Source organism: Eptatretus burgeri, chromosome 8 (assembly GCF_056783735.1).
Source record: "Eptatretus burgeri isolate ZD-2024b chromosome 8, Ebu_testis_v1, whole genome shotgun sequence".
In the NCBI taxonomy this organism is placed as follows: domain Eukaryota; kingdom Metazoa; phylum Chordata; class Myxini; order Myxiniformes; family Myxinidae; genus Eptatretus; species Eptatretus burgeri.
The window spans coordinates 72845038-72861786 of NC_140968.1; the positions used below are offsets into that span (position 1 = coordinate 72845038).

Sequence of the window (16749 nt, forward strand, 5' to 3'; positions counted from 1 at the left end):
CAGCGAACAGGTACACATGCTCGCTCTGTGTAGCCTGGGTTTTAATTCCGACTCAGCTGAAACTGTCATCCTGGTATTTCACAGGCAGGGTGATTCATCAATATGTGCACCATCTTGGATGTACTTTCAACTGTACATCTCATCTGCCAGAATACCTCTCCTCCTCCTCTCTCTCTATTCACTCTCCTTCTCTCACCCCTATCACACCCCTCTCCCCCAATTTCCTCTCCCCTCCCTTTCTCTCCACTCCCCCATCTCTCTCTCTCTCCCACCCCACCACCTCCCCTTGCTCCCCATCCTCCTCTGTTTAGTGGACTGTAGCATATACGAATCGGATTTGGAGTGAGCCTACCGTAAGGGTGCAAACTGCATGTACAGGCATGCATGCAGGCAGACCTTTGCCAGGTGGGTAGCATGGTTTTAAATGCTCCTGCCCCAGGACTCTAAAGTATCCACCTTCACGCGTGTGTGTGTGTGTGTGTGTGTGTGTGTGTGTGTGTTTCATAAAGCATAACATATTCTCTCTGCTAACTCCCTTACACATATATATATATATATATATATATATATATTTTTTTTTTTTTTAATCTCTCTCTCTCTCTCTCTCTCTCTCTCTCTCTCTCTCTCTCTCTCTCTCTCTCTCTCTCTCTCTCTCTCTCTCTCTCTCTCTCTCTGGATGGGGGTTATGTCTGCATGGTGGTTATCTCCGGGTGGTGTTTCGCTCCAGACGTGTCCGGGCGGGGTTTGTCTCCAGACGTGTCCAGATAGTATTTATCTCTGGACACGCCCGGGCGGTGTTTGTGTCCAGGCTGTGTTTTTCTCTGGACTGTGTTTATCACCGGACATGTAAGCCTGGTGTTGGCTTAGTGGCTTAGCCTCCTATGGTTCGCGTCCATTGGCACTGAATTAACACTAGGTGGGGTTGACTCAGCCTGTCATCCTTCCAAAGTTGGCGAAATGAGTACCAGTGTGCTGGTAGAGGGGCACAGCATCAGCGGCACAGCTGCGCTTCCAATAAATGATGGCTACCTGGCAGCCAAGCTGCCGTATGTAAAAACAGCACAAAACCTGACTTGTCTGGGAGGTGTTGGTCTCTTGGTGGTATTTATAGTGTGGCAGGTAGAAAATGGATTTCAGACATTATTTTGTTTCCATCTTCACTGTTATTCTATGCAGAACCATTTTGATGAGACGGTATTAATCGGAATTAACGCTCCACCGCACGTCTGCCTTCCCTTCCTCTCAACTCATGCTGCCTTCTCTTCCCCCACCCCTCCTCACTCTCCCAACCTCCTTGCTCCTCCTCCCTTCTCTCTCTTTCCCCCTCCACCTTCTCATTCTCCCCCCTCTCCCCCACCCCTGTCATTCTCCTCCCTCTTTTTCTTCCCCCTCTCAATATTCCCGTCAGCAAAGCCATAGGTGGTATCTGCTCATGTAATATATCAAGCTCATTCTAACCACTGACTAACTGACTGACTCACTGATATTAAAGTTTGGTACCATCCGGGTGATGGAGAAACCTAAAATTTTGCATGCCGATGGACGTTGAAGTTGATACCCCAGAAAAAAAATGACAGAACAGTCAGAAAGCATCCGTAAATGAAAATATAAATAAATAAATGAAAAAAAAATACAGGTGAGGGATCCAAGACTGAGAAAGCATGGTAATTTTGCGTACCGGCGGACATCGAAGCTGATATATGAGGAGAAAATCACAGAATTCAGAAAGCATCCGTAAATGAAAAAAATAAAATGCAAAATAAATTTTAAAAAATTAAAAATACAGGTGAGTGACTCGAGACAATGGGGAAGCATGGTTCATTGTTGCTTCCAATGTGTAAGCATACCCCGTTAGTATATATATATATATATATATATATATATATATATATATATATATATATATATATATATATATATATATATATATATATATATATATATATATATATATATATATATATATATATATATATATATGATTGGGATTAAAGTGGGTATATAGTTATTTCATGATTAATTGTTCAGCATAAGAGTATGATACTTGTGCATAAAGATCACAATTATTGAACTATTGTTACGAATTTGGAAGCTCACTGTACACAAGAGCCCCTATAGATCAGTTATATCGGTAAGTATGTGTTTCTAGTTAGAATCCATCCCGTTTCTAATGGGAATTAAGTGTACGTGCGCTGTGGGTTATTTTATGGATAGGATTTTTTACATCTTCACTTTCACACAACAACACTCTGCTCGCGGCATTCTTTGCGTGCTCACCAGCAAGCGTGGGCGGAGTCTAACATCGGCATGGCATCCCTCTTTGGCCAATCGGCAAGGAGCGGGCATCTCACCCGCCGTTTCCGACTCAACACCATCGCCATTACGCACGTGGCCGGAGGTGAGGAGGTAGGCGGAGCCACAAACGCCTCCGATTGGGACTCCGCCCAGAAGGGTGGGAGTTGCCCCACCTACCGTGGGCCTGTCCAATGAGGGACGGCAAGCGAATCGCACGATACAACCGTCCAATCAGGAGGCGAGTTACCTCAAAGCAGACGCTCCACCCCTGCGAGGGGGAGGGATAAGAAAGGTCACGAGCTGCTCACCAAAGAGAGAAGTTGGTTGGTTCCTGCTGGTTGAGATCGTGGCTCCTGGTCGATGATTGTGCTGGTCGGAGTTGGCGTTCGTCCTGGTTAGTGTTCGTGTTCATGGTGCTTGGGTCACCGATCGGCGTTCGAGGCTGGCCAAGTCGCTCCTTGGATTCTGGAGGTGTGGGTTCGAGTCCCACAGAGGCAGGTTGTGTGGGAGCGAGCGAGCTGAGGATCCCGTTTCCTTCCACGGAATCTGAACTCCACAAGTGCGGGTCGGTGAAGACCGCACGAGGCGGAGAGTTACCAACCAGACCTTGACCCTCAGCTCGCCTTCCCTCTCGAGCCGAAGGGCCGAATAAAGACCATTGAGGTCCATTTCTTTTGGGTGTGCGTGTCTGTGTGCGTGCCTGTCTTGTCAAGTAGAATTGTTTAGTGCTTTTGCTTGTACATTGACTGCATTTCTTAAAGTCGTATAACTCTGCTCTTCTGTGTTCCCCTCCCTGCCTATTGTAACTAAATATCCCTTTTGTTAAATGTTCCAGCTTGTTTCTGTGTTTCTTTCATTGGCTTAGCATGGTGTGTGTTGGGAAATTAGCGAAGCGGCAAATTGTTCATTAGATCCAGCGTGGCTCTGGTAACTCCGCTCGGTTACGCTGGATCCGAGCCGTTACCCGCGACTCGGATCGGACAGAGTCGGCCGAGGGTGTGGTTTCCCCGGTAGTTGGACGGCGTGAGTACTTCGGTAAATTGTAGTTAGACAAGTGGACCCTACCTCATGCCGTCGAAATATTGGTGACCACGGTCCTTTAAGTGACCCATCGGCCCCAGAGTTATCCGGGATGACGACCTTCTAATTTCAGGTGTTCGGTGGAGCCGACTCTACTGCTCCCCTCGCGGTTGTGCTCGCCACCGAAACTCGGCCCCACAATACTATTATATGTCTATAGAGATATAATTGTGATCTTCCATCCTCTGTTATCTTTTCATCAAATGTTCTTTTTTCAGTCATGCAATGTTTTGAGGCTGCTAATCCATCAATTATAATCACCACAGGAGGTGAATAAACGGCGACAGCTCGTGAATGGAGCTGTTGGTTGCATGACTTTGTTAATAGTTTGCTGGGGCCATTATCTAAGATAGGTAGATGATAAAAGAGCTTAAAAAATGACCGAGTCAAAAGAACAAAGGATCCACGAATGATAAAGAGCTAAAAAAAACACCTGCAGATGCTGCTGAGAGAAGTGATCGAAAAAAGGAGATGTGAATTGCCCCGTGGAGTCCGAAGAGGGGGTTTTGTTTTCGTCTCGGTTCTGCTGGATGCATGAAGTCTGCAGAGAGGGCTACTGTGTCACATGTCGCTGAAGAAGCTGCGTCCTTTGCTCCTTCCTGGTCGGCATACAGAACCATTAGTTTCCCTTCCCCCGTTGTTAAACGATCGTTATAGTGCGGCAGATATGTCAAACGATTGTGGGTTTGGTGGTAAAAGCATCAAAATTGGCACAAATCATGCTAAGAACATATAAATTGATTTTAGCTATAGTGCCAAGCCAGATTTTTCGTTGTTCCAGAAATATGGGCAAAAATCCAAGATGGCCGCCACCGCTGGTTGTGAAATTTTAAAATCGCAATATCTTTGCCAATAATTGACATAGAAAGTTGTATAATGTGTCTATATCTATGTTTTCATACCCATATAAACTGATTAAACACTCAGATTGTACATGAAGTGTTCCATTCTTATTATAAATGGAATATGACTGCCAAAATGTGTAGATTTTGTGTAATTAATTCTGAAATAATCAAATTAGAATGTTATTTGGATAATTTATTTTTATATTCATAGCCATGAGCAAGCACTCCATTAAGAGCACAATATTATGAATTTTATACATTATACATGTACATTCAACTGCATTTCAGGTGAATAACCAGGTTTGAACATGTCGGCCAAGAAGAAATGTAAGCTTATCCATGGAGCCAGCATCAGTGTTCCCAAACCTATTGACTGGACAATGTGTAGTCTTTGCCAAAGTGTAACATCTGAAGTGCTCCAATGCCCAGCAAAATCAAGGAAAGCTCGTGGTGTTGGTGCCGGTTACAAAACCCTGGGCGACAATTTGACAATTTTCAGCGAAATGAAACAACAACCTATTCCAGTTGACATATCTCAACTCGATGATGGTACTGGTATTGGAAATACACTGGAAGCACACGAGGCCCAGTGGCACAATTCATGCAGATTGAAGTGCTCCTCTAGTCGTATAGCCAGATTGGAATTAACAATGTGCACGTCTGAAAACCTGAGCGAAGGCCAGCAAAGCAAGTCCCACAATATCCGCCAAGGTTCCTCACACATTGACGGTGATCTTGATCAAACCAGAAAAAACACATGCTTTTTCTGTGACCAACCAGAGACCAAAGAGCAACTATACATGATGCAATGATGCCAAAGGTCACAGCACAAGTGAAGCATTGTGCAATCAAATTGCAAGATGAGAAGTTGATAGGAAAGCTTAGCAGCGGCGATCTTGTAGCTCTAGATGCACGGTATCATGCCAAATGCCTTGTCAAGTTATACAATGCAAGCACTAGGAGTGGAGAAGATACTAACATCGGCATATCTGAGAGAGTGTCCCATGGCTTAGCACTGGCTGAACTGATAGGGTTCATTGAAGATACACGAAATAATGACGATAACGTTGCCCCGGTGTTCGTCTCGCAGATCTCATCCAGCTCTACAGTGAACGGCTTCTCGATTTTGGCGTTGAACAGTCTGGTCGGATTCACTCAACAGACTTGAAGATACGGCTACTTGCCAATATACCCGGTCTTCGTGCATTCAAACAAGGTCGCAATGTGATGCTGAGCTTTGAAGATGATGTTGGACTAGCATTGAAAGAGGCAACCTTGGATGACTACGACGATGAAGCAATATGCCCAGCGAAGGCTGCACAGATAGTCAGAAGAGATATTCAACAGAAAACCTCGACATTCACTGGATCATTTGGAAACAACTGCCAGGAAGAAGCCATACCACAATCGTTACTTGCACTAGTTAGCATGATAACACTGAACAACACATTTCAAAAATTTTTTTTTTACTGGACATGTGTAAAGTGATTAAGACTAATTTGGGTACGCTGATTTCAAAAATCATAACCGTTTTGCTGTATCACGTCAGGATTTTCAGGAACAGAAATATTCCCATTGCCTATAAGTCAGGATTTCAATGAAATTTACATATGTCTTTAACATGTCTATTTCGTACAATTGTTGTTAACTTGTGTTATATTTCTTTCTTTTAGATAAAGATGAGTAGGCGTTCCTGTACCAATCATCCTGACAACTTCTGTTATGTCTGTGGTCGGTATACCAAAAAAGATCAACAGCGAAGTATATCTACAGCAGTGAAAATGAAGGCCGCCTACTTTCACTACTTCGGGTGTAAGGTGGGGGACCAAGAACAGAGCTGGGCACCACACATCTGCTTCACAAGCTGTCACACAACCTTGACTCAGTGGTTGGTGGGCAAGCACGCGAGCATGCCATTTGCGGTGCCCATGATATGGCGTGAGCCGCAGAATCATCATGATGATTGTTATTTCTGCTGCACAAGCATCGCCGGCTTCAACAAGAAGAATAAAGGTCACATCAAGTACGCTGACTGCGTCTCTGCTCGTAAACCTGTGCCTCATGATGACGAGAACCCCGTTCCAACACCTCCAGCTGATCAGAACATAGCTGTAAGCAGTGGTGAAGAGGATGGTGATGATGAACCTTTTGAACCCGACACTCAAGAATCACACCTTCTGAACCAGGGAGACTTAAATGATCTTGTAAGAGATCTCTCGCTGTCAAAGGCGAAGGCAGAGCTGCTTGGATCAAGGCTGCAGCAGTGGAATCTACTTGAACCTAACACCAAGATATCCTTGTTCAGAGCACGTCACAGAGACATGGCTGAGTTCTTTGAGATGGAAGACACGATGACATTCTGCAGTGACATCAACGGTCTGTTGAAAGAACTTGGGTGTGATCACGATCCTGCAGACTGGCGCCTCTTCATCGACTCGGGGAAGAACAGCTTGAAGGCTGTTTTGCTCCACAATGGCAACGAGAAACCATCAGTCCCACTGGCTCACGCGTTCGGCATGACAGAGACCTATGAGACTATGCGGCAGCTGCTTGATTCCATCAAGTACAATGACTTCAACTGGCACATCTGCGGAGACTTGAAAGTGGTGGCGCTGTTGTTAGGGCTGCAGTCAGGCTACACGAAATACATGTGCTTCCTTTGTCTCTGGGATAGCAGAGACGACAAGAATCACTGGACGAAGAAAGATTGGGAAGAGCGAAAAGAGCATGTACCTGGTCGACACAACGTGAAGCATGTCGCCCTTGTCGACCCAGCCAAGGTTTTCCTTCCACCACTCCACATAAAGCTTGGCTTGATGAAAAGTTTTGTACGGGCAATGGATCTGAATGGGCGTGGGTTTTTATACCTCAAGGAAAAGTTTGGCAACACCTTGTCGGAGGCCAAGATCAAGGCTGGTGTCTTTGTTGGACCGCAAATCCGACAGATTATGAAGGACGACACTTTTGCGACAACTCTAAACCCCAAAGAGCTGGCAGCGTGGAGGAGCTTCAAAGCTGTGACGGACAACTTCTTGGGGAACGAGCGCGTGGACAACTATGAAGAAATAGTGCAGCAGCTGCTGGAGTCCTTCAGGAAACTTGGCTCCAGGATGTCCCTGAAAATCCATTTCCTACACCAGCACCTGAACTTCTTCCCTGACAACTTGGGAGCAGTCTCGGATGAGCACGGCGAGCGATTCCACCAAGAGATTTCACTCATGGAGACGCGTTACCAAGGGCGGCACAACCCGAACATGATGGGCGATTTCTGCTGGTTCCTGCATTGTGAAACTGACACAGAGCAGCACAAACGCAAAGCCAAATGCCTAAAGCATTTTTAATTACATTCTAGTGGAGTTTTTCTGTAATTTCTATAATTTTGAAGCATTCATGATGAAATAAATGAATAAATGAATTTTTGTAAATTTCATTGAAATCCTGACTTCTAGGCAATGGGAATATTTCTGTTCCTGAAAATCCTGACGTGATGCAGCAAAACGGTTATGATTTTTGAAATCAGCGTACCCAAATTAGTCTAAATCACTTTACACATCTCCAGTAAAACATTTTTGTTGTTCAGTGTAATGGATGGAACAAATATAAAAAATAAACCAATGTCACCCGCAGGGTGACCCGTATCTTGCCAAAAGGTGACCACGTGTGACTTCTTTAAGGTCACACTGAGGTGAACAGAGCTGCTATCCACCAGGAGTGACTCCTTGAGGAATATCTGCCTACGAGAGATTCCGATGAGAATCGTTCTACAGAGTAACCATGAAAAATATGCTTTTGCCTCATAACGTCACCAAATGACGTCATAATGTCTCAAGCTTGACATATCTAGAAAGCACTTATCGAGGTGTTCAATTTGAGGTGCTACACGATATGGTTCCTAAAACTTGAAAATTTGACCTTGGGGTCAAATATGTTTGACCTGAGGCGCTAACCATGAAGGTCAAGGCCAATCGCCACCAAAAATTAATCAGCTGAGCGCCAGACCATGAACTATATTCCCATGAAGTTTGAAGGCGATCCGATCAAAATTACTCAAAAAATAAGGGTTTCGTCGACTCCCCTGATTTGCGACAAAGTGACCTTGACCTTTGACCTTGACCTTCAAAATTTTATGCGCTGAAAGGGACCTCCTATAGGCCTCTGATATGCGAAGTTACAAAAATTTCTAATGATAACTGTGCTCTGCAGAGTGATTTATACGTGATTACAGACCAAAAAAAAAAACAAAAAAAACATATGAAGGTCAAAGCCAATCGCCACCAAAAATTAATCAGCTGAGCACCAGACCATGAACTATATTCCCATGAAGTTTGAAGACGATCCGATCAAAATTACTCAAAAAATAAGGGTTTCGTCGACTCCCCTGATTTGCGCCAGTGACCTTGACCTTTGACCTTGACCTTCAAAATTTTGTGCACAGAAAGGGACCTCTATAGGCCTCTGATATGCGAAGTTACAAAAATTTCCGATGATAACTGTGCTCTGCAGAATTTTTTATACGTGATTACAGACAAAAAAAAAATAAAAAAACCATACAAGCTGACTAACATATCTTGCAAAACTTCGTTTTGGCAAGATTACAAGGACCCAGACACATTTCGTCAATCTGCTCTCACTGTGGCACAATTGCTTCAATTCAACAGCTCGACAAGGAGACGGGCTTCGTCAACTGGAATACGTCATAACACAGACAAAGAAACACCTCTTCCTGTCTATCTTGGGCTCTTGATTCACGGACAAACCCGCAAGCATGAGTTGGTAGAAACCTTATTCCATCTTGGTGTCTCCATTTCCTATGACAGAGTTCTGGACATATCTACAAATATGGCGACTGCGGCAGCCACTCAGTATGAGAAGGATGGAGCTGTATGTCCGCTAATTTTGAGAAGACATCTGTTTACAACGGCAGCAATTGACAACATAGACCACAACCCGACATCAACAACTGCACATACATCATTCCATGGCACAGGCATCTCTTTGTTCCAAAATAGAGCTACTGAATCAGATGGTACAGAACGAGAGAGAACTCCAACAGAGAACTCTGGTAGAATTGCACATTCCAGTTCACACTACAGCCTACCAGAGCCGTATACAAATGTAAAGCCAGTTTCACTAAGAACGAAGGAACCAGTGATACCCCCAACTGAAGATCATCCTGCAACAAATGACGTCCTTCTGAAAACTGCATTAGGAGATGAACACGTTTGGCTGGAAAAAAACAAGGGAGCAGCGAAGTGATAACACCCAAAGCACGGACGACCCAATTTCGTGGTCTGCATATCACGGCAATCGTCACACTGAACACATAGAGCCAAGCATCAATTCCCTCCTACCTCTATTTCCAGATGATTCGAAATCCATTGGAATGATTCGACATTCAATGGACGTTGTCAAGCAGGCGGTGGAATTCCTGAACCCAGGACAGGTTCCAGTCGTAACACTAGATCAACCACTGTTTGCCATCGCTAAAACCATTCAATGGAATTGGCCGGAGTTGTATGGGGACAGATGCACGTGCAGTCACCAGATGTTCCATCGCCAAGTTCCTGGGGGTGGAGAAGAAGTCTGACGCTCAAATGGGAGCCTAGTTGGACAGTACTACCAGAAGGTGCAGCCTCGTGCTCAGAACTACTGAAGTGTGGGTGCCAAAAAAGATGCGTCGGACACTGTAAATGTGTAAAAGCAGCATTGAAGTGTACATCACTGTGCCGGTGTAGCGGAAACTGTGAACAAAATGGAAATGAACGAGATGGCTGAGGACCTCAAGCCAGAGCTACGATTGTCACCGTGTGAGATAAATGAAACACATACATTTTAGTGGATTGTTTTAAAGTCAGATTTGACATTTTATTTCTACTATTTTATTGACATTTTATTTAATATTTTCTCACGTAATACTGGTATTATGTTGTGCAATCATGCGTTTATTTCCAATTGAACACTATTATTGCGATTTATTTTCAGTCAGGGTTGTGTGTTTTGAAAGTGATACATGTACATACAAATATGATGTTGTGTTCTTAAATGTTATTTGTTATTCATCACAACATGTGATTATATTTGTTTATGTGTAATTATGTTTGGTGTTCAAGCAATCAAAAGTATTACTGTGTATGGTTTCTGGTCAAAAGTTCTTAATGAAAGTAATGTGTTCATGGCATTGTAACTATTGTTTTATAGCTTGAATTATTGAAAGTTTGATGTTTATTATAAATGTTTTAAATGATCATGATGATGTTTGACTTTATTTTATTATGCTCTTACTGAACTCTTTACGCCTGGGAGCCTGGGGTGTATCAACAAACGACATTCTGATTCGATTTATAGTTCAGAATCGATTAGTCGCATAACATCAGCACATTTTGGCAGTCATATACCACTTATACTAGCACGGAGCATGTTATGTTCAATCTGAGTGTCTAATCAGTTTCTATGGGTATGAAAACATAGGTATAGACACCTTATACAACTTTCTATGTCAATTATTGGAAAAGATATGGCGATTTTAAAATATCACAACCAGTGGTGGCGGCCATCTTGGATTTTCGCCCATATTTCTCGTACAACGAAAAATCTGCCTTGGCACTATAGCTAAAATCAATGTATATGTTCTTATGATGAACTGTGCCAATTTTGGTGCTTTTACCACCAAACCCACAATCGTTCTGATATTATACACATATCCGCCGCACTATTATGAGAGAGAGGCAGACAGACAGACAGACAGGCAGACACAGACAGACACAGACACACAGAGATATTTCGAAATTTTTTTGGGGGGAAAATTTGTAACCCACCATGGGGAACGAACCATGACCAGGAGGAGGAGCAGCAAATGGGTGAAGGAGTCGGAATAGAAGATGCAGCAGTTATCTACATTCATTCCACCCTCCCAGAGAAGCTCAAGGGTTACAGTCCCATCATTCAACAACTCGATATTTTCCCCAGGGGTAGAGATGGGAGGCTAAAATGGCTATGATGGCAAGGTTCGTGGAGGAATTCAAAGCCACGCAGCAAAAGGCAACAGGCGAATTTATAGCCATACAGGAAAAGGCAACAGGCGAAATAAAAATCAAAATGGCTGAATTAAATAAAAGCGCTCGGAGAAAGACTGATGGACCAAACGGCTGAATTAAAAGTGAGTGGGGAAAGACTGATGGACCAACCGGCTGAATTAAAAGTGAGCGGGGGAGAGACTGATGGACCAACCGGCTGAATTAAAAGTGAGCGGGGGAGACTGATGGACCAACCAGCTGAATTAAAAGTGAGAATGAAAGACTGATGGACCAACCGGCTGAATTAAAAGTGAGCGGGAAAGACTGATAGACCAACTGGCTGAATTAAAAATGAGCGGGGAGAGACTGATGGACCAACCGGCTGAATTAAAAGTGAGTGGGGGAAAAACTGATGGACCAACCGGCTGAATTGAAAGTGAGCGGGAAAGACTGATGGACCAACCGGCTGAATTGAAAGTGAGTGGGGAAAGACTGATGGACCAACCGGCTGAATTGAAAGTGAGCGGGGAAAGACTGATGGACCAACCAGCTGAATTAAAAGGGAGCGGGAAAGACTGATAGACCAACCGGCTGAATTAAAAATGAGCGGGGAGAGACTGATGGACCAACCGGCTGAATTAAAAGTGAGTGGGGGAAAGACTGATGGACCAACCAGCTGAATTGAAAGTGAGCAGGGAGAGTCTGATGGACCAACTGGCTGAATTGAAAGTGAGCGGGGAGAGACTGATGGACCAACTGGCTGAATTAAAAGCGAGTGGGGAGAGACTGATGCTTTGTCCTCACCCCCCAGGTTTCTGCAGGGCACACACAGTCCACCATCAACCCCTTCTGGTTAAACTCCCTAAATCCAGGATCACTGTTCACATCCACTTATTTGTTCCTCTTTTCTTCACCTGTGGAACTAACTTCCACATTCTATTCAATCTCACTCTTCCCTCCAAGTCTTCAAGACAGTTGTTCACCACCATCTCAGATCGTCCCCATTCCAAAACCATGATCTTTTTTGCACTTGTTAACACCCACACCCTCACCCCACCCCAAGCCTTCCTCCTTCCAAATTTCCAGTTTTCCCAAGTCTGCCTCTATCTTGGCTTTCGACTCTGCTGTTGGTGTCCCACACTCCTCCTCTCTCTGCTGTTCCTTTTGTCCTGTTGCATCCTGATCCATTCAGTGTAATAGTACTCGCTCTTCCATGAACCTTGGAAATGTATAAAAAAAACAAAAAACTTCCATGTCCTCTTCAATCTCATTCTTCCCTACAGGTCTTCAAGACAGCTATTCTCCACCATCTCAGATAGTTCCCCATCCAAAATCGTAATCTTTTGTACCCTCGTTAACCCCCCCTCCCCCCTCCACACCCCACCCCAAGCCCTTCTCCTTCCAAATTTCCATTTGTCCCTCCTGAGAGTTTCCAACCTCTGTTTGAAGATCCAACTTCTGTCAGAAGAATACCAGTTCATATGCCAAAGACCTGGAGAACATTATGACATGCAATATTTGCAGCCGACTGTTGAACATGGGGAGGCTTTGTTACTGCCTGGGGCTGTACCTCAGCTTTTGATGTCAGAAAATGTGTTAAAATCAATGGGATGTTCACAAAAGAGAAATACTAGCAGATACTGCAGCACCATGCAGTTCCTCGTAGTAATCGTTTAATTGGGGGAGGATTCATTTTCCAACAAGATAATAATTCAAAACGCACTTCCAAAAAAGTAAAACAGTTTGCGGCGAACAAGCTTACAGCTGGTGTGCTCCGAGTGTGAGAATGACCACCCCAGAATATGGACATGAGTCTCATCAAAACCATATGGGATTATCTGGAAATAGAGAAGAGCAAGAGCAATCCAATTTACGGAACTGTGGAATGTCCTGTAGGATATTTGGCGCAATATATCTGTAAGAGTGCTTCAGTTGTGTACAGGATGCATGGGTAAAAGAGTGATGGCACTCAAGAAGGCAAAGGGCGGACACAAAGTGTTGACCGATATTATAAAACGACAACATTCTCGTTATTACCTCCACCACTAAAAGTGGATAGAGGTTATGTTTTCACCCGTCTGTTTGTCTGAACAAGGTATCTCAAAACGTTGTGAACGAGTTAGGTAGGTGACAAGAACAAGTCGATTCGATTTTGGTTCGGGTCTGGATTCAGATCCGGCCTATCAGTGGGATACAAAATGTAAACTGTTCAGCCTGGCAGATGTATGCTCTCCACCAAGTGCTGTTCTAGTTTACTTAAGCAGTTTGTTTCACGCACTTTTATAAAGGCTGTTAATTTTCAATAATAAACACATATGACTTATCACTGATAATTTGATGAATTTACCTGAAGTATGAATATCATTGGAATAACCCAAACTTTTGCACAGTACTGTGCATACATTAGCAATTTGGTTGAGATTTGGAAGCGTGAAGGCAAGAGGACAGCAGGCTCCTTCCTAACCATCTCTCTTATTTACAAGAAAGTCGTTTCATAACCTATGATCATCAAAGTGTGTGTTGACGTGCAGCGAGCAACCCTTGCATCCATGCATGAAGGTTCACCACTCATCCCGCGTGCTCATGCAGAACACCACACACAGCTTTGTGAAGATAAGCACGACTGTGCGTTTCACAAATACCAGGTCGCAAGTGTGTCCCGGTCTCGTGGCTGAGGCTAATGGGAACGTGCTTTGCAAAATAGCTCGTCTTAAACGTGCAAACGCCTCTGCACATCCATTGCGCAATTTTCCCACTCGATGCAACAGAACACTACTGTATATTGTTCTCTTGGTCCTCTTCACTTTGTAAGCAGTTCAGGTGAAATGCATGTTAAACTCCCAATTGTTTTTGAGACCGTCAGGAAACTCACAGGGTTATTAATACGAAATCACTTATTGGATTTATAATAGTGTAATGTGTTGGTATGCCTGGTGTTGGCTTAATGGTTTGGGTGGTGGGATTGGGATCCGAGGATCCTGAGTTCAAATCCCACTTAGCTGTTGGATTAATAAGAGGTGGGGTTGACTCTGCCTGTCATCCTTCCGAGGTCGGCAAAATGAGTGCCAGTATGCTGGTATCCTGTGTCGGAGTGGCGACCTGTCTCGGATTGTGTCCAATAGCCAAGGAGACTGCTTAAGCAGCCCCAATGCTCTGCACAGTGTATTGTCCCAATGGATGGATGGATGGAATATGCTGGTCTAACTCTGGAAATGAGCACAAATCAGATCCTGTCACAAACACTCTTTGCAGGTGGGGTGAGGGGGTGGGGGTGTTTTACCAGTGATCCTTCACTCATGGAATAGCTTGAGCATACTGTATATCACATGCAGGATAAAGACTTTCGTTGGCGTCAGTGTGGGCTTCATTATAATGAAATGCAAGGACACGAGTAAACAATAGACAAACACATGATTTATGAGACACTATCCTGGTTTTTCCATAGTCTATATCATGAACCAGAGATATTACTGGGACAGCTAAACAGGAAAACTTTGTACCTTATTTTGATGGCTATGATAGATATCAGGTGTAATATTACACCATTTCTCCTTTTGAGGAAGCGCAGGTTCAGTGATTGATTTTTCTCTGTTGACTTTGCCCCTCATGAGACTTCCCAGAGTGGTTCAATAGGGTTTAAGACAGAGCTATGGGCTGGCCCCTGTGGATTGTCAGTGTTTTTGCCCTTGAACCAATTATTAACAGACATGACAAAATAAATCATGAAAAAGTTTGCCTAGGTAAGGATGTAAAAAAATGTTTCCCTTCATGTTATTTAAAGGTGTCCAACCCCTTTGTGTCATTACCATTATCTTTAAAAAACAAACAAACATATAGAGTGGCAAAGTTTATCTCACCAGCCATAAGCACTTGTACCTTGCACGTTTTGATTCGTCCATGTGGAGCGATAACAATTAAAACTGGAAGGGCACTCGGTAGAGCACATACCTCCACCACACAATGCCTGATGCAGTAGAACATATCGGGCCGAATACATTTTTGAAATATCATGCTGTATATCGTCTTTGGCCAGATCTTCCGGTTCTGGGTTTGGAGTGTTGGCAGGTCTCCTTCGGGGCTCCCTGCTGACGATCTCAAAGTTAAGTTTCCGGTCATTATCTGTCCCGTTTTAACTGTTTATTTTCTCACCGACATGTTACTGTGTGTTCCTAGTTCGGTTTTGTTTCAAAAATCGTGCTATTTTGTGAGATTTCGTCAAACTTTTCTTACTGGGTGATTGAGGCCTACCCTTTGTTCCCCTCGGTGTACAATCGTGTTTATTTGTTTTTTCTCCCCATTATCTTCAATTTCTATCTTTCCCACTTTCTTAACGTCCCGATCCCTCCCAACTAATCACTCTATTTCTTATCTGAAATAATAATAAAAAAACGCTACCTTTCTCCGATTCTTCTTCTTCTTTTTCATCTCCTCTTCTTCTTCCTCCTTTTCTTCTTCCTCTATTTTTTTTCTACAACACTTCCATGACCGAATCTGTTGAAAACTCTCTCAAACATTAATAATAATAACAAAAACGATCTCTTATAATGCTTCATCTTGCTCTTTCACACATGTGGTTCTCTTTACTGTATCATAATGCACTACTCTTCTGCTATTTAAACAGACTGCTCTCAATTCGACCTTTCCTTCATACCTTGCCTAAAAAATCCAACTGTTATAGCGTTTCTTCTCTCCATTCTTTGAATTCGGCTTTATTGCATCCACCAAGAAATGTGTTTAATCGCATAACTAACCTAAAACTTTTTAAAACCCCAGTTTGCTATGAATGTTTGCTTTCCATCAACCATTCTTTTTTTCCAACTTCAGTGCCAACTCACTCCTCTCACCCCTCACTCTCAAAGCAACCATCCCACTATTCTCCCTCTCACCTCTCTCAAAAACTCCCCCCTCACCTTTCTCCCACCATTCATCCCCCTCACTCATCCTTCCCAAAGTTGCCCCCCTCCCATCCACAAAGCTGCCTCCTTCCACTGCTGCCTCACCTCGATCTCTTTACTCTACCTCCTCAAATCCTCAACTGCCTCTTCCCCGTCTCTTGTCCCCCTCTCCCCCAGCACCACAGAGCCTTTTCTCTTCCTCATTCGGCCCGCTCCCCAAGCTATTCTGCAATCCCCCACACTCTTTCAACAACCGTCCTTCCCTCCCCCTCATCCTTTGTCCTACCCTCCCCCTCCCCCACCCTCTGCACCCAAAGCCTCCTCTCCTACCTCTTCATGAAAAGTATGGACCTCAAATATCCGGGGCCTTCACTCAAACCTTTCAGATCTTTCCACACAGATTGCCACTGACAAACCAGACATAATCTGCCTAACAGAAACTTTTCTCCACCAAGACGTGTCTGACTCCCAAGTATCTCTCCCTGGTTACTCCCTCCTCCGGTTTGACAGACCTGAGCCTCGCCCTGGTGGAGGAGTTGCTCTCTTCATCAAAGACTCGATTCCTCACTCTCCATGCACTGCCCTCACTCCCCCACACCCTCAGGAATACCTCTGGCTATG

General features: G+C 44.0%; 1 pseudogene; it reads left to right on the plus strand.

The window, feature by feature from the left end:
- Positions 1–4053: 4053 nt before the first annotated feature.
- Positions 4054–9555, plus strand: LOC147022035 (uncharacterized; annotated as a pseudogene).
- Positions 9556–16749: the final 7194 nt, after the last annotated feature.